This window comes from Lepidochelys kempii, chromosome 14, assembly GCF_965140265.1.
Source record: "Lepidochelys kempii isolate rLepKem1 chromosome 14, rLepKem1.hap2, whole genome shotgun sequence".
Classification (NCBI taxonomy): domain Eukaryota; kingdom Metazoa; phylum Chordata; order Testudines; family Cheloniidae; genus Lepidochelys; species Lepidochelys kempii.
The window spans coordinates 22,952,050-22,968,804 of record NC_133269.1 but is presented as its reverse complement, the minus strand read 5'-3'; the positions used below and the strand labels follow the sequence as shown (position 1 = coordinate 22,968,804).

At 48.0% G+C, this 16,755-nt stretch overlaps 1 protein-coding gene and 1 pseudogene across 1 annotated transcript in view; one reads left to right on the top strand and one right to left on the bottom strand.

Moving 5' to 3' along the window:
* The window catches only part of NTN1 (netrin 1), a 211,001-nt gene that overhangs the window by 160,687 nt on the left and 33,559 nt on the right, over positions 1 to 16,755 (top strand). The gene's annotated exons all lie outside the window — the stretch shown is intronic.
* On the bottom strand, positions 4,996 to 5,149 carry LOC140898431 (U1 spliceosomal RNA; annotated as a pseudogene).

The window sequence follows — 16,755 nt, the reverse complement described above, 5'->3', positions numbered from 1 at the left end:
CTCCGCCTCTGGGTTACAACCTTTCCATCTGTACATGCTCCATGCCTCACTGCGCTGGTACAGTGCATGGGCCGTTCTGACAGGGAGCTGCTGGCTGGCTGGTAATTTATAAAGTGGCCAATGCTACTGAAGACAGATGGTTTCCTATTAATGTATTTAATCACGCAGACTAGAGCTTTCTGCAAGTTGGTATCCTGGAGGGCAGCTGTAATAGGGAATTCTGAAGTATGTCAGCAGTTGGAGCACAAATTCGGGGGCTCTTGCTCTTCAAGGAATAAAGGCTTGTGGCTTGTGGCTGGCTCTCCAGAGGAAAAGCTCCCGGCTGTGTTCCCTTGGTGACAAAATGTGGTTTGGGCTGGAGAGAAGTGTTTTGTAAGTTTCATGCGATTAAACCCTGGCTTGAAGCTTCACTGTGTGTGCAGATGTGTGGGTGTGCATGCATGTCTCTGTGCTTGTGTATCTGCCTGAGTATCTCTGTGCGTGTGTGTTCACATGTGTGAATGTCTGTGCATGTGCATGAGTGTGTGTATATGTGTGTGCGCTCATATGTGTGTATATGTCCCTTTGTGTACATGCATTCGTGCCTGTGTGTGTACATTTGTGCATGCATGCATATGTGTGTGCATATGAGGCCTTGTCTACACACAAAATTGCACCGGTTCAGTTAAATTGGTTTTGTTAAATCAGTTTACTTAAACTGGTGCAAACCCTTGGTTGGATACTTTTTTTGGTTAAAGAGTGGCTTATTTTGGTTTAATGTAAACCTGTTCTTTAAAATAAATCAAAATAAACCTGGATTAAAGCGAAATAAGCATTGCTGCTCAGCCTTGTTCACAGGCTTAGCTAAATCAGTTGAAAATCACACCTTACATTAAACCAGTGCAACTCAGTGTGTGGACCAGCTCTCAGGCTCACCTCTGCAGGACAAGCTCCAAGAGGCATGGCTCCTGAGGGTATGTCTACACTGCAGATGCAGCTCAGGTAGATATACATACATTAGCTTTGATAGAGCTGGTGCACTAAAAATAACAGTGTAGCCATGGTGGCATTGGCTAGCCACTTGAATATGTACCTAGGTTCTCTGGAGGGATTGTACTTGGGTGTCTTGATTGTGCTACCGTGGCTACATTGCTATTTTTAGCATGCTAGTTCAACCAAAGCTGGTGTACATCCGTCCAGCTGAACTGGAAATTACACCAGCAGCTGCAGTGTAGACATACTCTCAGGAGCAGTGGCCTGAATCCAGCACGGTGACTGTGAGAGCACAGGGTGAAAGGCTGCCACTACTGCTCCATTTTATAGGATGCAGTACGCATTATACCCTGCACCAGGCAAGCTCAGCTGGATGGAGTGAAGAGTGGACTCACACCCAGTCACTCCTCGCCCGCATGAGATTTCCGACTCTCCAGCAGAGAGACTTGCATTCATTCGCTTTGTATCTTTCAGCGGATATATGAGGCATTTTCCAGGCACTTGCTGCAGGCTGATCCCCCCCACCCCCCAACCTTCAGCCAATGTAATATTTTTGACCATTCGGATTTGATCCTTTTCTCCTGTGAGGATGCAGGGAGGCTGAGCACTTGCAGTTTGACTCAGGAATCTTAGTAAACAAGCCAAAAGCTTCAGGGTTTAAATTCACTCCGGAGAGAAGTTGCCAATGGCAGCTGCACCTTGGGGCCTGGCTGCTGGGATGTAATTGATCTGGTTAATGGTGGGATGGTGTGTACAAAGAAATATTGGGGAGCAGGGCTGCACTGTCTGTGTGGTTCGGATCTGGAGATAGGGAATGTGGCTGTTTCAAATTTAAAAGGAAGCAAGTGAGTAAAGACTCTGGTGGAATATAACAGGGTGGCTTGCCCCTTAAGGGCTAGAGGCTTCGGACCAGCCAATCCTGTAGCTAAGGAGCAGGAATCAGCTGATTCCCCTATAAAGGGCAGCAGGAACCTGCAGAGGTGGGAGTTCAGGGAGACTAGGGTGGATTACAGAGGTTGCTGAAACTTGCTTGGGAGTAAGACTACAGGCAGAAAAGGCCTGGGAGTGACGGGTAGATGGATGGTGTTGAGAAGGGATTTTATATTTTGGACTGTTTTATTAATAAATCCTCAGGCCCCAAGGAACAAGTGGTACTGGATGGAAAGCCTGTGTGTGGCATTTATTTAAGAAGCTCCTTGATGGGGGAAACTGAGGCAGTTTCACTGCAGAGTGACCTGAGGCTATGGGGGGGGGGGGTGACATGTGGCCACCCATTGACATGAAGGCACAAATGACTGCAAAGCCTAGTTGCTTATATGGTGGCTTGTTTTCTAGTGTCCTCCTGGTGTTCTCAGACTTTCACTTCAGCTGCTTGACTGTAGCTTGAGCACCCCAGGCATGCTGGGGCAGACTGTGCCTTCCAGGCAGCTGAGCGTCCCGGGAACCTATCCCATCACTCTCCGCAGGGGGCACCTCGGCATTCTGAGCTGTGGAATCTGGAGGTGCAAAGAGGAGCCCAGGGGAGCACGCAGTGCGGGGGATTCCGATGTAGCATGAACGGCCATGTGCAAGTGTTGGGGGCAGAGGTCCAATTCATTCAGGATCACTCCCTGTTGTCTCCGCTTTGGTGCTTTACAATATGTGTCTCAGGGGCCCTCTGCCTGCCTGCGTCTGGAACAATAACAATAGACTGGAGCAAACCTCAGTGCCTGATCCAGTGAACCCAGAACGTTGCGGGAAAGGAGCCTCAGCCTCCAGGCCCAGCTCTGGACCTGCTGCCTCTGAACCAGACAGCTGTGAATTCTGGGGAAGTACAGCTCGGGAGGGGCATGGGGCAGCTCAGCCTCTCCTGTGTTCTCTCGTGGGCTGTTTGGGCATCCCCAAGAACTGCCAAGCTTGTGGCCAAAGCAGCTTGCTCGAGAGTTCCATGCAGAGAGTGAGGAAGGAGACCATTGCTGGTGAAGGTTTAACAGCCCTTTGTTTTCCCAGGGAATATGGACAGATGATGGCAGCACAGGCAGGGGCAATGGGGAACCAGCAGTGAAAGAGTTAATGGCCATTAACGGGTATTACGTTAAGGGCTGGGTTGTGGCGCTGGCCCATGCTGGAGATGCTGCATGGCCATCCCTCCCCAGGTGTGAGACACGATCCCTTCCCCGGTGCTTGGCGGGGAGGGTGCACACCGTGATTCTGCTCTCCCTGTGCACAGTCTGGCCAGCGCTGCACAATGAGACGGGGCCAGGGGGCCTTGCTTCTCCCCCAACCCTTTGGGACTGGCACTCCTGCAGGCTCTAGGAGGGGACAATCCCATTACTCCCCCAAGCCCAGGGACTGCTGGCCTGTCTGGGTGTCCAAGTACCGGGGTGGGGTGGGTGAGTTCCATGTGTCACTCCTCTCAGCCAGACACAGATTAACTCTAGACTGAAAGAGAGGCACAGTCAGGCGGATGCTCCATCGAAATGTTTGCTCTAAATGGGGCATCTTAGCTTCAGCTACTGGTGTTGGAGCCGTCAGGCCTTCCTCTTGCCCCGAGGAAGCTCCAGCTGCGATTGTTTCCAGAGCAGTGCAGGGGAGGGGAGAGAGGTTCTGGGTGGGGACTTTTGACGATTATTCCAATATGCATCCTTCAGTGGGGCGCAAAAGGATCCTGCTTGCTGGGTTATAACTACATGGTGGCAAACAGAACCTTCTGGATGTGGCATTCTCGCCGGGCTGCAGGGGATGAAAGGGGCAGAGATGGGAATACTAATAGGGCCTTGGCTCCTGCAACAAGCCTGGGCTTCGGTTTCCAACCCGGCAGCTCTGGGCAAGAGGCTTTAATCTAATTACATGCTTTATTTGCGCCAATTTGTTTTTCAATCAATCTTGTTCAGCCAGAAGAAAGGACATTGCTGTGGGCTTATCTGCACCTTCTTGTCAGCCAGAAGAAAGGACATTGCTGTGGGCTTATCTGCACCTTCTTGTTCCAAGAGTGAGGTTAATGGCAGTTATTCCTTGCTGGAATTGCCTGTGGGGCTGCAGACCTCACTCAGTTTGGCTCCCTCTTTGCATCTGACACGTCCTGCCCTGAGTGAGTGCCATTTTGAACCTTATCTTCCTATGGCACTCATCAGTGCAGAGTTATTCAGCTACGGAACAGCCCCGCTGCAACATAAGTGTCTCTTTGAAACAGGCCTTATCTATGCTAGTCGAGGGTATTGGTTTAACTAGATCCATTTCAAAGTCAATCTAGTTAAACTGATGCAAACCCCCAGCCGCAGATGCACCTACACCGGGTTAAGCTTCATCCAGATCAGGTTAGATTGGCTCAGTAAATCCAACTGATTTATTAAATCAGTACACTTTTCCTCCATAGACCAGATCTTAGGTTTGGGCTGCACTTCTAAAATTTTACCGGCATAACTATGTCAGTGAGGGCTGGGGCTTTTTGTCTTTTTCTTTATTTAGAAAGCACTGAAGCACTTTGAAAGCACTGAAGCAGATGGAGTTATACTGTTATAAAGCACCGGTATAGCGTATTGTGCTTTGCTGACCCTGAAAAAGCTACACTGCTATGAGCACTTTTATACCAGTATCACTGGATCTGCCCTGGGGGGTTCCACTTTAACCATACAAACATAGTTCATGTGACGTAACTTTGAAGTGTAGACTCGGTCTTTGGCCTGTGGCCTTAGGCCTGGTCTACACTTCAAAGTTTTACTGGCATAGCTATGTCAGGAATATGAAAAAATCACCGCCTGAACAGGGCCGGATTAAGGTTATGAGGGGCCAAAGGCTAATGGGAAGGAAAGGCCTAAATATGAATTACATATTGCAAAAAATATTTCAACCACCATACATTGATTTCACAATCCTGATGGATTAATTTGTACAAAGCAATATCTAATGAGGAAAGATTTCCGATGGCCCTGCTACTGTCACTCAGCTGTTACTTCAGTATGGAATGGAGGGCCTACAGCAGGGCCTGAAAATAGGAGGGCCTAAGGCTATAGTTTTATTAGCCTAGGAGTTTGGTTTTTTTTCCAGGGGAGAGGATGAATGCAGTCCCCCACTAACACAAATTATATAGTCAAGTTTCCTGCATTTGGGGAAATCGCAGGGGTCAGCACACCCGCAGTGCAATGGATGAGCCTCGCCCTGGGAAAACCACCTTTGTGATCATGGTATCTCCCAGTTAATCCGGCCCTGCCCCTTAACTGACACAGCTGTGCTGGCAAAAGCCCTGTAGGTGCAGTTATGCAGGCAAAATAGTCCTTTTGCAGGTGTAGCTAATTTATCTCAAGGAAGTGGTATCAGCTATACCTGCAAAATAAGCCTTAGAAGAGTTTTCCGTTATAGCTCTACCGGACAACCCTTGCTAGTGTAGACAAGGCTGAGTCTGATGGAGCTGGATCTCAGAGGACAGTGAATGAAGGCTGTGATGATCCTTCCCCCACTGCATACCAGACCACCCTTACTTCTGCGCTGCCACTGGCAGTGATGCTTGTTTCCGAGCTGGGTACCCTGCCAGCAGCTGCTACTCTCCGGCCGCCCAGCTCTGAAGGTAGCGCAGAAGTAAGGGTGGCAATACCGCGACTCCGCTGCAATAAGCTTGCGACCCCTTTTTGGGTCAGGAACCCCAGTTTGAGAAAAGCTGGGCTAGTGACACTGTATCAATGCTACATTGTAACATTTGAGTCGATTTGCATTGGTGCAACGACTTTACCCTTTCATGCCTGTGGCCCAGGGACAAAGTCAGGAGGTGGCAGATATTAGGGAGCGTGCCCTGGAGGAATGAGACCAGTGCTGGGCCATGGAAAGTCCTGAGTTCTGAATCCTGGTTCTGTGTGGCTTTGTCTGCACTGGAAAACTGTATCATATTAGAACCTAACTCAGTATAAACCAGCACTGTCATGTCCTTGGACATGTGAGCATCACCCCTTCTGAACACCATTCTCCTTGTTAGCTGATATGTTTGCTAAACACTTCCTTTTCCAAGTCTGAACAGAGCCTGAGTGTTTAATATCATGCTAGGGTACTTTGTTCTAACAGTGTAATTGTCCAGTGTAGACCGAAGTATCGGATGGCCTTGGGTAAGTCATTTCACCTTTCTGTCTCAGTTTCCCCATCTGTAAAATAGGGATAATAATCTTTACCCACGTCCTTTAACCCACCTTCGTGGATATCTGTGCAGTATTTTGCCCATAGAAAGCCCTATAAAATACTAAGTATTACGATATTATTATGGCACCTTAATCCCAGGCTCAGCCCAAAAGCATAGCTTGCAAATGTTCCCCAAACTTTGAGTTTTGAGGTGCATTTGGGGTTCATATCAGTGGCGTGCAATTCCACTCTAATGCAATAATCATAATAATTAAGAATTATAATTTGCAGTTATGTAGAACTTCATATTTTCAAAGCATGTTACACATATTAACTACTGTAATTCATCACAGCTACAGGGGTCCACCCTGATTTAAACTGACTCTGCAGATAACCATATTTCATGGTAACGCTCAGCATTTCCCTGTCAATGATATTATAAAGTGTGTGGGGTGATGCAGAAGAAATTAACAGTGTTAAAACCATGGCTCTTAAAGTGACTACAGTAAGGGCTGTCACTAGGTTGCTTTTATGCTAAAGAAAGAAGGATGCTCTGAAATATAATAATCTGATCAGTTCCAAGCCAAAATAAATAACCAGAATAATACATATTCCTTTCCTTGTCTCCACAATTCTGTCTGAATCCCAAGAGATGATGTCCCCTGTATGGCTGTGCCTCATATTGCAATTCACACAATGCAAAATCTGAAAGTAATCAGCAAGTCACTCAGCCCTCTAATAAACCCACCCAGGCTTTGTATTGAATTCCTCTGCAGTGCCAAAATGATCCGCCATTTGTGCTTTAGGCACAGTAAATTTTTAACACCCCCCCATCCATGTCCAATATCTAAGTATGCAAATAAAAAGGCAATTCCTGCAGCATCCCTTCCTCTCCCCTCCCCTGGGACGTAAGGCCGGCAAAGGACATAAAGTAGCAGCTAGTGTGGAGGGAGCATGTCTGGGCAGCACAACGGGCATTCTATAGAATTATTCTAATGGTTGCTACTGAAACATCAGCTGTGGTAAAATTGCAGAAATATTAAAACCGTCCTCCTTGGATGGGAGCCTGATGTGGTTCTAGTGCTGGGCAAAGCACAAAAGATTTGGATGGTCACCTTGAAGAAGTGTCCAAAAGTTCAGGGCCAAATTCCTCACTGCTCTAACTCCTTTTATTTCAGTAGACGGTCAGGTATTAGCTGGGAACCTTAGCAATCATACATAGCACTCACCTGGTACTTTACCATTGCAGATAGGGTGACCAGGTGTCTGCTTTTTAACTGTAACACCCAGTCGAAAAGGGATCCTGGTGGCTCGGGTCAGCACTGCTGACTGGGCCTTTGTCTGTCTGGTTGGCTCTGTGCGCTGCTCTGCCCAAAGTGCCACCCCAGTAGCTCCCATTGGCCAGGAACCGCAGCCAGTGGGAACTGCGGGGGCGGCGCCTGTGGACAGGGCAACGTGCAGAGCCACCTGGCTGCGTCTCCGTGTAGGAGCCAGAAGGCTGGACATGCTGTTGCTTCCGGGAGCTGCTTGAGGTAAGCACTACCTGGAGCCTGCACCCCGACCACCCTCCAGGCTCCAAACCCCTGCCCCAACCCTGATCCTCCTCCTGTCCTCCGAACCCCTCGATCCCAGCCTGCTGCACCCCTAACCCTCCATCCCCACCACAGAGCCCGCACCCCCAGCCGGAGACCTCACACACACACCCTCATCCCAACCCCCTGCCCCAGCCCTGATCCTCCTCCTGCCCTCCGAACCCCTCAGTCACAGCCCAGCTCACCCTCCTACACTCCAACCTCCTCATCTCCAGCCCTACCCCAGAGTTTGCACCCCCAGCTGGAGCCCGTGCTCCAACCTCCTGCCCCAGCCCTGATCCCCCTTCTGCACCCTGAACTCCTCATTTCTGGGCTCACCCCAGAACCCACACTCCCAGCTGGAGCCCTCACCCTCTCCCGCACCCTAGCCCCCTGAGCCAGCCCCGTGAAAATGAGCCAGTGAGTGAGGGTGGGGAGAATGAGTGACAGAGGAAGAGGGGGATGGAGTGAGTGGGGGCAGGGCCTTAGAGAAGGGGGTGGGGCAGGGGCGGGGTAAGGGTGTTTGGTTTTGTGCAAGTAGAAAGTTGGCAACCCTAATTGCAAAGCACTTTATAAACCTCATTTAGCCTTTCTTTAAAACCTGCACAATAGATAAACAGGGTAGGAGCCATTCTGCTACATAACGAGTTGAAATGGGGTCTTTTACTTTCCATCAGCTGCCTCTTGATACAGCCTTCCTCTCATTCATTCTACTAGTCACATCTACAATACAGCAGCACTGGAGCGTACAGGGGGCATCTGGGGGGAAAAGGTGAAGGAGGGGGATGGAGAGGAGGGGGGGGTGAAGCCTGTTTTTCCCTACAGTCTTGTCTTTTTAACAGAGAGGCCCAAACCAAAACCCCAGATCCAGAACCCTTTGGGGGTGTCTGAGATACAAAGCAAGACCCAGATCTGAATTTCTCAGACTAACCCGATCTTTGTAATAGGATGAAGTGCCAGAGTTGGGAGCATTTGAAATCCAAACACTCCGTAGTCCCTGCTCTGCTCTATGACAGCCAGACTTCATACCCAAAAGGCGCAGAACAAGAAACTCGAACACTTTGAAGAATGCTTACTACTGGGGGGTTGGGGGGGACAACCAGATTCACCTCACACCAGCAGACAGCCTGTATGCACTAATTCTAGAACTTCTGCAGCCTTCTCATGGAGGGGAGGCTTTCTGAGTTGTAGCAGGTGAAAGATGGCAATCCATGGTGCATCTGAACCTTGTGACTGTGCAGCAGGAGCGGGGCCTGGGGGTGAGTTTCAGTCACTGATGGGCTAAAGCCAAATGTTCAAATCTGGTTGCTTAATGTTAAGCACCTAAATCTATATTTAGGTAGTTACATCAGTATTAGGTTAGGCACCCAAATCTGAAAATGATTTTAAATGTTTCTAACACTTTATATCTGAGCGGCATTTGGTTTCCACTACGGCAGTATGGTTTTAGTAGTGTTGTGAAGATCATCTTTAAATCACAAGTGAAGTAAGTTTCCTGGTTGCAGCTTAGCCTCCCCTTGTGAACACTAGTAGGCATCCTAAAGCCAGGGTGCAACTGGGTATGATGGGAAGTCCCTGCCTTGCACGTGTTCCAGCTAGAGCTGGGCAGAAAATGTTTGGCAAATACTAAATTTGGAGAAAAAATACATTTTGGGGAGCATTGAAACAATTAGTGAATTTGGATTGAATTTGACAACAGTTTGGCCTGAAAAAAATGTCAAAAAAAAATTCTGAAAAGTCAAATATTTCATTTTGACCATTTCAAAACATTTTATTTCCATTTTTCGGTTTCAAAAAGCATTTTTCTTAGAAAGGTGGTTCATTTAGAAAAAAAAAGGGGGGAGGAAGGAAACCACCCAAAAATTAACCAAAACAAAATGAAAAAACAAAAAATCTTGTTTTGGGTTGACCTAGATGAAAGTTTTTCTTTTTTTTTTTTTTTGATTCAGCAAAAAATCCAAAAATATAGTTTCAGTTTGAATCGATCTGAAATTTTTTTTGGACTTTTCAGGTTAGTTCCTGAACCAAAAAAGCCCTTATTCACTCAGCTTACTCCCAGATCAGGAAGGAGGTGCACTGGTTGAGCTGAGTGTGGCTGGTTGTCCAGCACCTGACTGCACCATGCCTGGCTCTCACCAGCACTAACACTCCCTGAAAAGATGGAGGGAGAACATTGTTTTTTAAACTAAAGTGATTTTTTTCAGGAGAAAAAAAAATTAATAAAACAAACAAGGTGTTTAGCCGCGGAAGCCCTTCACACGGCCAGAGAGTTAGCTAGATCAAGGGGACAGGCAGAGCCATGAAGCCTGTAAATGCATTGCTGACATATTTTACTAAGCTGAAAAGGACACAAAACAGCTGCCTGCTACCTGCTCTAAGACCTTGAATCACTCTCAAAACAAGTAGTACCAATTGCGTCTTTCCAAACTCCCTCTTGCTCAGTTTACACTCAGACTCATCAACTGCCTTCCCAGTTCGTGTTTTCTCATGGAAAACCATCCAGTCACTCCCATTATAAATGGTAGGATTTTTTTCATGATGTTTTCCCTCTCTTTGATATTGGCAGGTCTTCAGCCCATCGAAAAGGGAAGCATGGGCTGGTGGGAGGAACATATATCTGGGAATTTTGAGGTTTGGGTTTTAGCCCTGCCTCAGATTTCCTGTATTTTCAATTTTCTAAATAGATGCCTAAAGTAGGCATTTGATGTCCTTTGTTTGCCACCCAAATGCTGATCTACTCCCTTAAATCAGAACTTAGGTGCTTAAAATGGGTATTTAGAGTCAAGGATATGGATTTAGGTGTCCACGTTTGAAAACTGGCTCTTTAAACCTCTCTGGGCCCTGATTTCCCCATCTGTCGGCAACAGGGATGATACAATGAAGGGAGTTTTTATGGTTCGGTTAGTTCAGGTTTGTAATGCACTTGAGCCCTCAGATGGAAGATGCTGGATTAGTGACCAGTGTTGAGTTGTACTGTGGTTTCTCCTTGTCAGGGCCGTCCTTACCCATATGCAAAGTATGCAGCTGCTTAGGGCACCGGGAAATTTGGTGCCTCAAATTTCCCGGTGCCCTGCGCAGCTGCGTGCTGCTCCAGTCCCTGCTCCGGCTCTTCCCCAGGGCCCCTATTCCTGCTCCGTCCCCACCCCGCCTCTTCCCCGCTCCAGCCCTGCCCCCACTTCCCTGAGCTCTGCAGCAGGGCCGGGTTTGCACTCACCGGCCGCAGGAAGTGCAGCAACCTGGCCACAGGTGCGCCAGTGGTGAGTGCTGGGGGGGTGGTTCCCCCCTATCCCCCAATCCAGACCCCCCCCCCACAGAGGTCTGGGGCCAGCCTGCCCACTCACCTCCCCACAGAGGCCTGGGGCCCCACACCACCCCCTGTGGGGGGCTGCGTAGGGCCCCAGAATAACTAGGGACGGCCCTGCTCCTTGTTAAATAGATTTTAATCCATGAGAGCGCCAGTGTAACCTTGTGAGTCAGCGGATCCCAGATGCAATTTGTGCTGGCTGGGTACAGGGGGAGAGCACGCTAGGTTCTCAAGCAAGAGATCCTGTCTGTCAGGCAAGAAGAGATGGGAGAACCCAGCTTTCTCGCCGGAGAAGCAAGGTTCAAAACAAAGGAGTTGTTTGGGGTGGAAAGTCTCCACCCACTCAAGGAAGTCACCTGGCCCTTTAGCGCTATGGCCGCCAAAACATTACCGAACAGTGACATGGCAGCAGCTGTAATGGTTAAGAAAAAGCTAGGATTGATTCTGTCCTCCAGCCCATCTCTGAGAGGCAGAGTAGAGGGCAAAACCTCAAGCCCAGGACTGCTCCCCATGGGACCAGGACAAATGGCAACTCAACTCTTCCCCATTGCCCTTACAGCTCAGTTCCTACACTACACTACAGGTTCCCCTCCCTCTTGCAGCAGGCCCTGTGTCATCCTGGTCTCTATCACTACATCTGGAGACAGTGGGTGAGTAGAATGTCTAAGGTGAAAATTATTCACCTATTTGCTAAGCAGCTCCCTCTCTTGATGCTTCAGCCATGTCCTTCGTCTAGAGAGGATTACCCCATGGGTGGCCCTTGTTAACCCATGAGGTGTGCAAGACAGTACCCGCATCTCTCATGGAAGCCAGTGGGAGCTGTGGATACTCAGCACCTTTCACGATCAGACCACTCCCACTCAGCCTGGTAGGCAATGGGCGTATGGCGAGGAAGAACACAGGGAGAAATAATTGAGGCAGGGAGAATCCTGCATCCCTTTAATGGTCTGTATGCGTTGCAGCAGTGCTCAGCGTATTCCAGTTGTCAGCAAGTCGCGTCTCCTCCCCACTTCCGACCGCCGCACCCAGCAACCCTTGGAGCTTGGCTCGGCGATCAGCTTTCAGCAAGGGAGCAGCAGCACAGTAAATCTTTCCACCGGAGTCTGAGCTGTTGAAATGATGTTTCATGGACTCGAGCGGAATCTTTTTTTAATCATTAGGCAACGTTAGTGTAATAAACTACAGCTCTCTCTGTGTGCATTTGGCTTGGCTAAAAGGTAACCTTTTTAATATTAAGTATGCGAACAGCTCATTCGCAAACACAAAATCTGAGCTTTGTTTCAGAGATTTAATTTGTCATCCGAAACAGTCTCCAGTGGGTTATCTAGCAGTCTGAGAAAGGAGAGAGCTCAGAAGGTGAAAGACAGAGAGAGAAAGCCAGGGGACCCGATCCACTAATGATGTAAATCAGCACTGATTTCCAGTGGAGCTCTGCGGATTCACACCTGCTGGGATCTGACCCATTGACTTCACTGGAGCTACGTTGATTTACATGAGTTGGGATCTGGCCCTCCTGATTTCTTTAGCGCTATGCTGATTTATACCAGCTGGGGAATTGGCCCATTGAGTTCTATTTAACCCAGTTGAGGCCCTGGCCCAGAAAGTAGAGATGTGAGGAGGAAGAAAAAGGAAGAGAGGACAGAGTAGGAAGGTCTGATCCAGCTCTCCCTTACTTCAGTGGAATTACTCTTCATTGACAGTGATGAAAGCCAGGGAGTGCCAGGCCCAGAACAGAGAACTAGATAGTTAATTAAGAACTAAACTGGTTCCACCTGGTGCATGAGGCTCACAGTATCTCCATATCCACAGCTGCTGAAGCAGGGAGGATGTTTTCACACCACAGCTACCAGCAATCCCTGCTGGGCACCGTTAGGCTGTTTCCTGTCATGTTAAAAATCACCAGCCCCAATGCTACTCCCTGCCCTAAAAGCAGGACTGAGCCCTCGGTGCTCGAATGTGCTGATTGCTGACTCAATGTGATATCCGTTTAGGAAGTACATACTGGCTGGCCGAGCTCATACGGTCTGGAGAGTCAGTTGAGTCTGGATACTTCTCTGAATCTTATCCCAGGCTCATGGGTTTGGAAACCTCACAAGGGCAGGTTTCTTGGAGTGCCTAATCTCAGCCCAACTGAAAATACTATGAGAACAGCCTGGTGATTGAGAAATGCAGAGAATTTAAGCCACGAGAAAAGATTGCTGAACTTCTCTGAAGCTCCTGAAGAGATGCATGGTTCCAGACAAACGCCAGGGTGATTCTTGGTTTGGGATTAATCCCACTTTCTCTAGCAGCAGTACTTCTGGACCTGATGCTAAGACAGGGCAAGCTATAGGAGATGGACAGAAAGCCTTCCCATATTGACATGCTCAGAACGGCTCCTGCTGGCTCAGTCAATGACAATCTCCTGTTTGGTTTTAGCAGAGGTGGTGCACTCCCAAAGTGAGCTTTGACCCAGATCAGGGACTCTGTCTACTCGTCATGTCCCCCCACCAGCTAGCAGACACAAGGCAGCCTCCACCATCAGGGGTAGATTTGGCTGGGCAACCATTAGCCATTCATCCAAGAGGGTATTTTTGCTCTAGCTTATAACTAACATTATACCCCTGCTGCTCATTTCATTCACTTCATTTGGTACAAGTATCAGGATGTGGTAACTTGCTCCCTGTGTTGTCTTGCCGTTAGGGCAGCAGATTGATAGAACTCCTGGGTTTTAGTTTCTTCTGCTACTAACTTGCTGTATGGCCTTGGATAAATCATCTCTCTGTGCATCATTTTCTCTTCTGTGAAATGGGTATTACAAAGCCTAATTAGTGAGTATTTATAAAGCTTAGAGATCTTGCAATGACAAGTGCTATAGGAAGGCAAAGTGTTGGTAATAATCATCATCGTAGTGCATTAGTATCCAGAAAACATCCTGCCCATTGTTCCTGACTAGAATCCCATTAGCTGCATATTCAATGAATCTGATTGCTTGTCTCAGATCTGCATGTTGCTTAGCCAGATGTGTTCGGGCAGAGCCCTGTCTGTTCTGGTTAGGTCAGGGCCTTGTTCTCTTTGCAGACTCTTCCACACAAGTTTTCTTTCAGTGTTCATCATCTGGAACCTTTCACAGGACCTCAGCATTGTCGACATTAAAATAACCCATCTTGGACATGGCCGGTGCCCTCAAAGGATGGTCTGGTGTTGTCTGGCCCACTGCAAACATTGGCCTGCCATTTAGTGTCACTGCAAAAAGAGGAGAGTGCATCTCCTGTAGTCTGAACAAAGGGAATTCAGGGTAATCAGCAGTTCCTTCCATGACTGCAAAGTTCAGGCCAGGACTTAGGGTAGCTCTTCATGGTGACATTAGTCAGTACAATTTGAGAGCCAGAGAGAACCATGGGATCTGTCTGTGACTGCAGCCTCCATAAAGAATCTCCTTTATATGAATTGCAACCAAGTTCTGGCCCTTCTCTACCCCTACAGAGGGTATGACACGCAGACTGGTTTAAGGATTACACAGGAAACCTCTGAGGATGGAGCAGTTGAATGATTGTCAGAATGCAAGCCCTATAGGGTTAGTGAAAGAAAGGGCTAGATATTATAAAAGATTCCAGCTAAAGCTTTCTGCCAATGCTTTTATGGGATATCCACTCTCTGTTCCAGTGTGTTTCAAGTCTTGCTTAGAGAGACAAGGTGGGTGAGGTAATATCTTTTATTGGACAAACTTCAAGTCTTGCTTGACATTCAGGGTCACATTAGAAGAAGAAAACAAAAAGCCGTAATGATTTCTGTAATCCGTTGGCCCTCGGCTATTCTTTTCCATTTAAAAGGTTCTTGGCAGGTTGGGAACATGGTAGGGAATCTCAGCAGGGCTTCTGGCATGGAAAACCGTGTTGTTTCAAATGATAGGTTTTGCTTCTGGCCCCAACTTTGATTAGATCATATTTAGAGAGCACAAAGCAATTTATCATCATTTGCACTCTTCTGAGGGATGGGAATAAAGTTGATAGCAGTCAAGAGACTAGTGTCTGGAGAACAATAGGAGCGAATGGAGATGGGCTGATGAGGCCATGTGTGTATTTGGTTAGGATTAGCCTGGGGGCTAGGGCTTGGGTTGGAGGTGGAATCAGAGTTAGATTTTGAGATCTTGCAAGATTTTAGCCCTAATTGGTGGAAGTCTGGAAGATTAGCCATCATGGAATTTTTATCATCTTGGTCTCTTAGCAAGACTGTGGCCACATCCCAACCAGAACCAGAAAATAATCTGCTTCTGGGTTTAAACATGACCTGGCACCAAAACAATTGGCCAGGTCTGGGATCAGGTGATTTGAATTCTCCCAGATTTGTAAAGCACCGAGGCACCTAACTCCCATCAAGTTAGGCATCTAAACATTTTGAAAATTCCACTAAGTGCCTATCTGCATCTTTAGGGGCCTAAATACCTTTGAAAACCTGACTCCTGGTCCTTTGGGATAGGTGCTGATTTGATACCATTCCACTGAAATTTCTTTGAAACTAATGGAACATTAAGGTGTTGGGCAACTGCACTTCTCCTGGCTGTACCTTGTATATTTAGCAATACAGGAGGTGCATTCCAACTGGTTCTACCTAACACAGGACTGTATTTTGATACTCTTGCTCCTGTTGAGTAGTAACTTGCTCCATAGAAATCTGTGGCAGTACTCATGGAGTAGGATACATACACTGAGGAGTAAGGCTGGCACAATTGATGCTTTCTACTTAGGCATGCCTGGTATGTCCCAGCAGAAGTCAGTGGGCTAATGCAGAGGTCTGTGTTTTCGTCACGCATTGGAGTGCTGACTTCCCACCAGAGTCAGCACAGGTTCAATAGAACAAACTTCCCCAGCAATTCTGGAGAGTAACTCAAGTTTCAAATAGCTATTGCAACTACAAAGGCCCTAGTGGGCTTAGAAACCTCTCATTCTTTCTGCACCTCTCCAAGGTTAGGAGAGTGGTGGGTAAGGTGTTCCTAGTTCCCAGTCACTTCCCCACGCTGTGCCTCTGTTACCCCTTTACCCTTGGTCTATTTAGATTGTGAGGTCTTCCAGGCAAGGGCCATTTCTCCCTATGGGTTTGGACAAGACCTACCACAATGAGGCCCTGATCTCAGCTGAAGCCTCCAGGCACTACCGTAATGCAAATAATAAGAGCAGTGTAACAGGGTGGCTTGTGTATGGGTTGGAAAGCCTGGGGCTAAGGCAGCCCTGATTGCAAGATGAACCCCACCTGAGAGGAATCTAGTGATTCTGATATAAAAGGCAGCAGGATGCTGCAGAGAGGGGCATGGCTGGGAAAGTAGCTGAGCTTGCCAGAGGCAGTACAGGTGGCCTGGGTGTAAACAGGGGATGCTCTGGAAACAGGATGTTGTGTGGAGCTGGGGCTGATGGACAGAGCAGCTATGAGGAGCAAGTTATGCTGGTTCAGAGTCCTAGCCAGACCATGCTGGAGTTACAGGAGAGAAGGTAAGCTGAGAAGCTGTGTGTTTGTTCTGGACATTTGACAAAATCTGTTGTCAGCCTGAGGAGTGCTGGTGAAGAGTGAATTAGGGGATTTGACCTTACAAGGTCACTGGAGACTGAGTGAGTTCTTTAAGGGGCCTGTATGAAGGGGAAATAGAGGTAGAATGGCCACAAGGTTGTAAGCGGCAATGGTGCTACAAGCAGCTTCAGAAGATCGGGTCCAGCGCTAGCGGAGATGCAGGCAGAAACTGCACGGTTCTCTTTAGAACATTCCAAAGGCTTCTCTCCAGCAGCAGATTGAATCGGGTCAGAACATGAGCTCGGGGAGGTGTGTTAGAAAGTCACCTGCAACTTCCCATCAGCT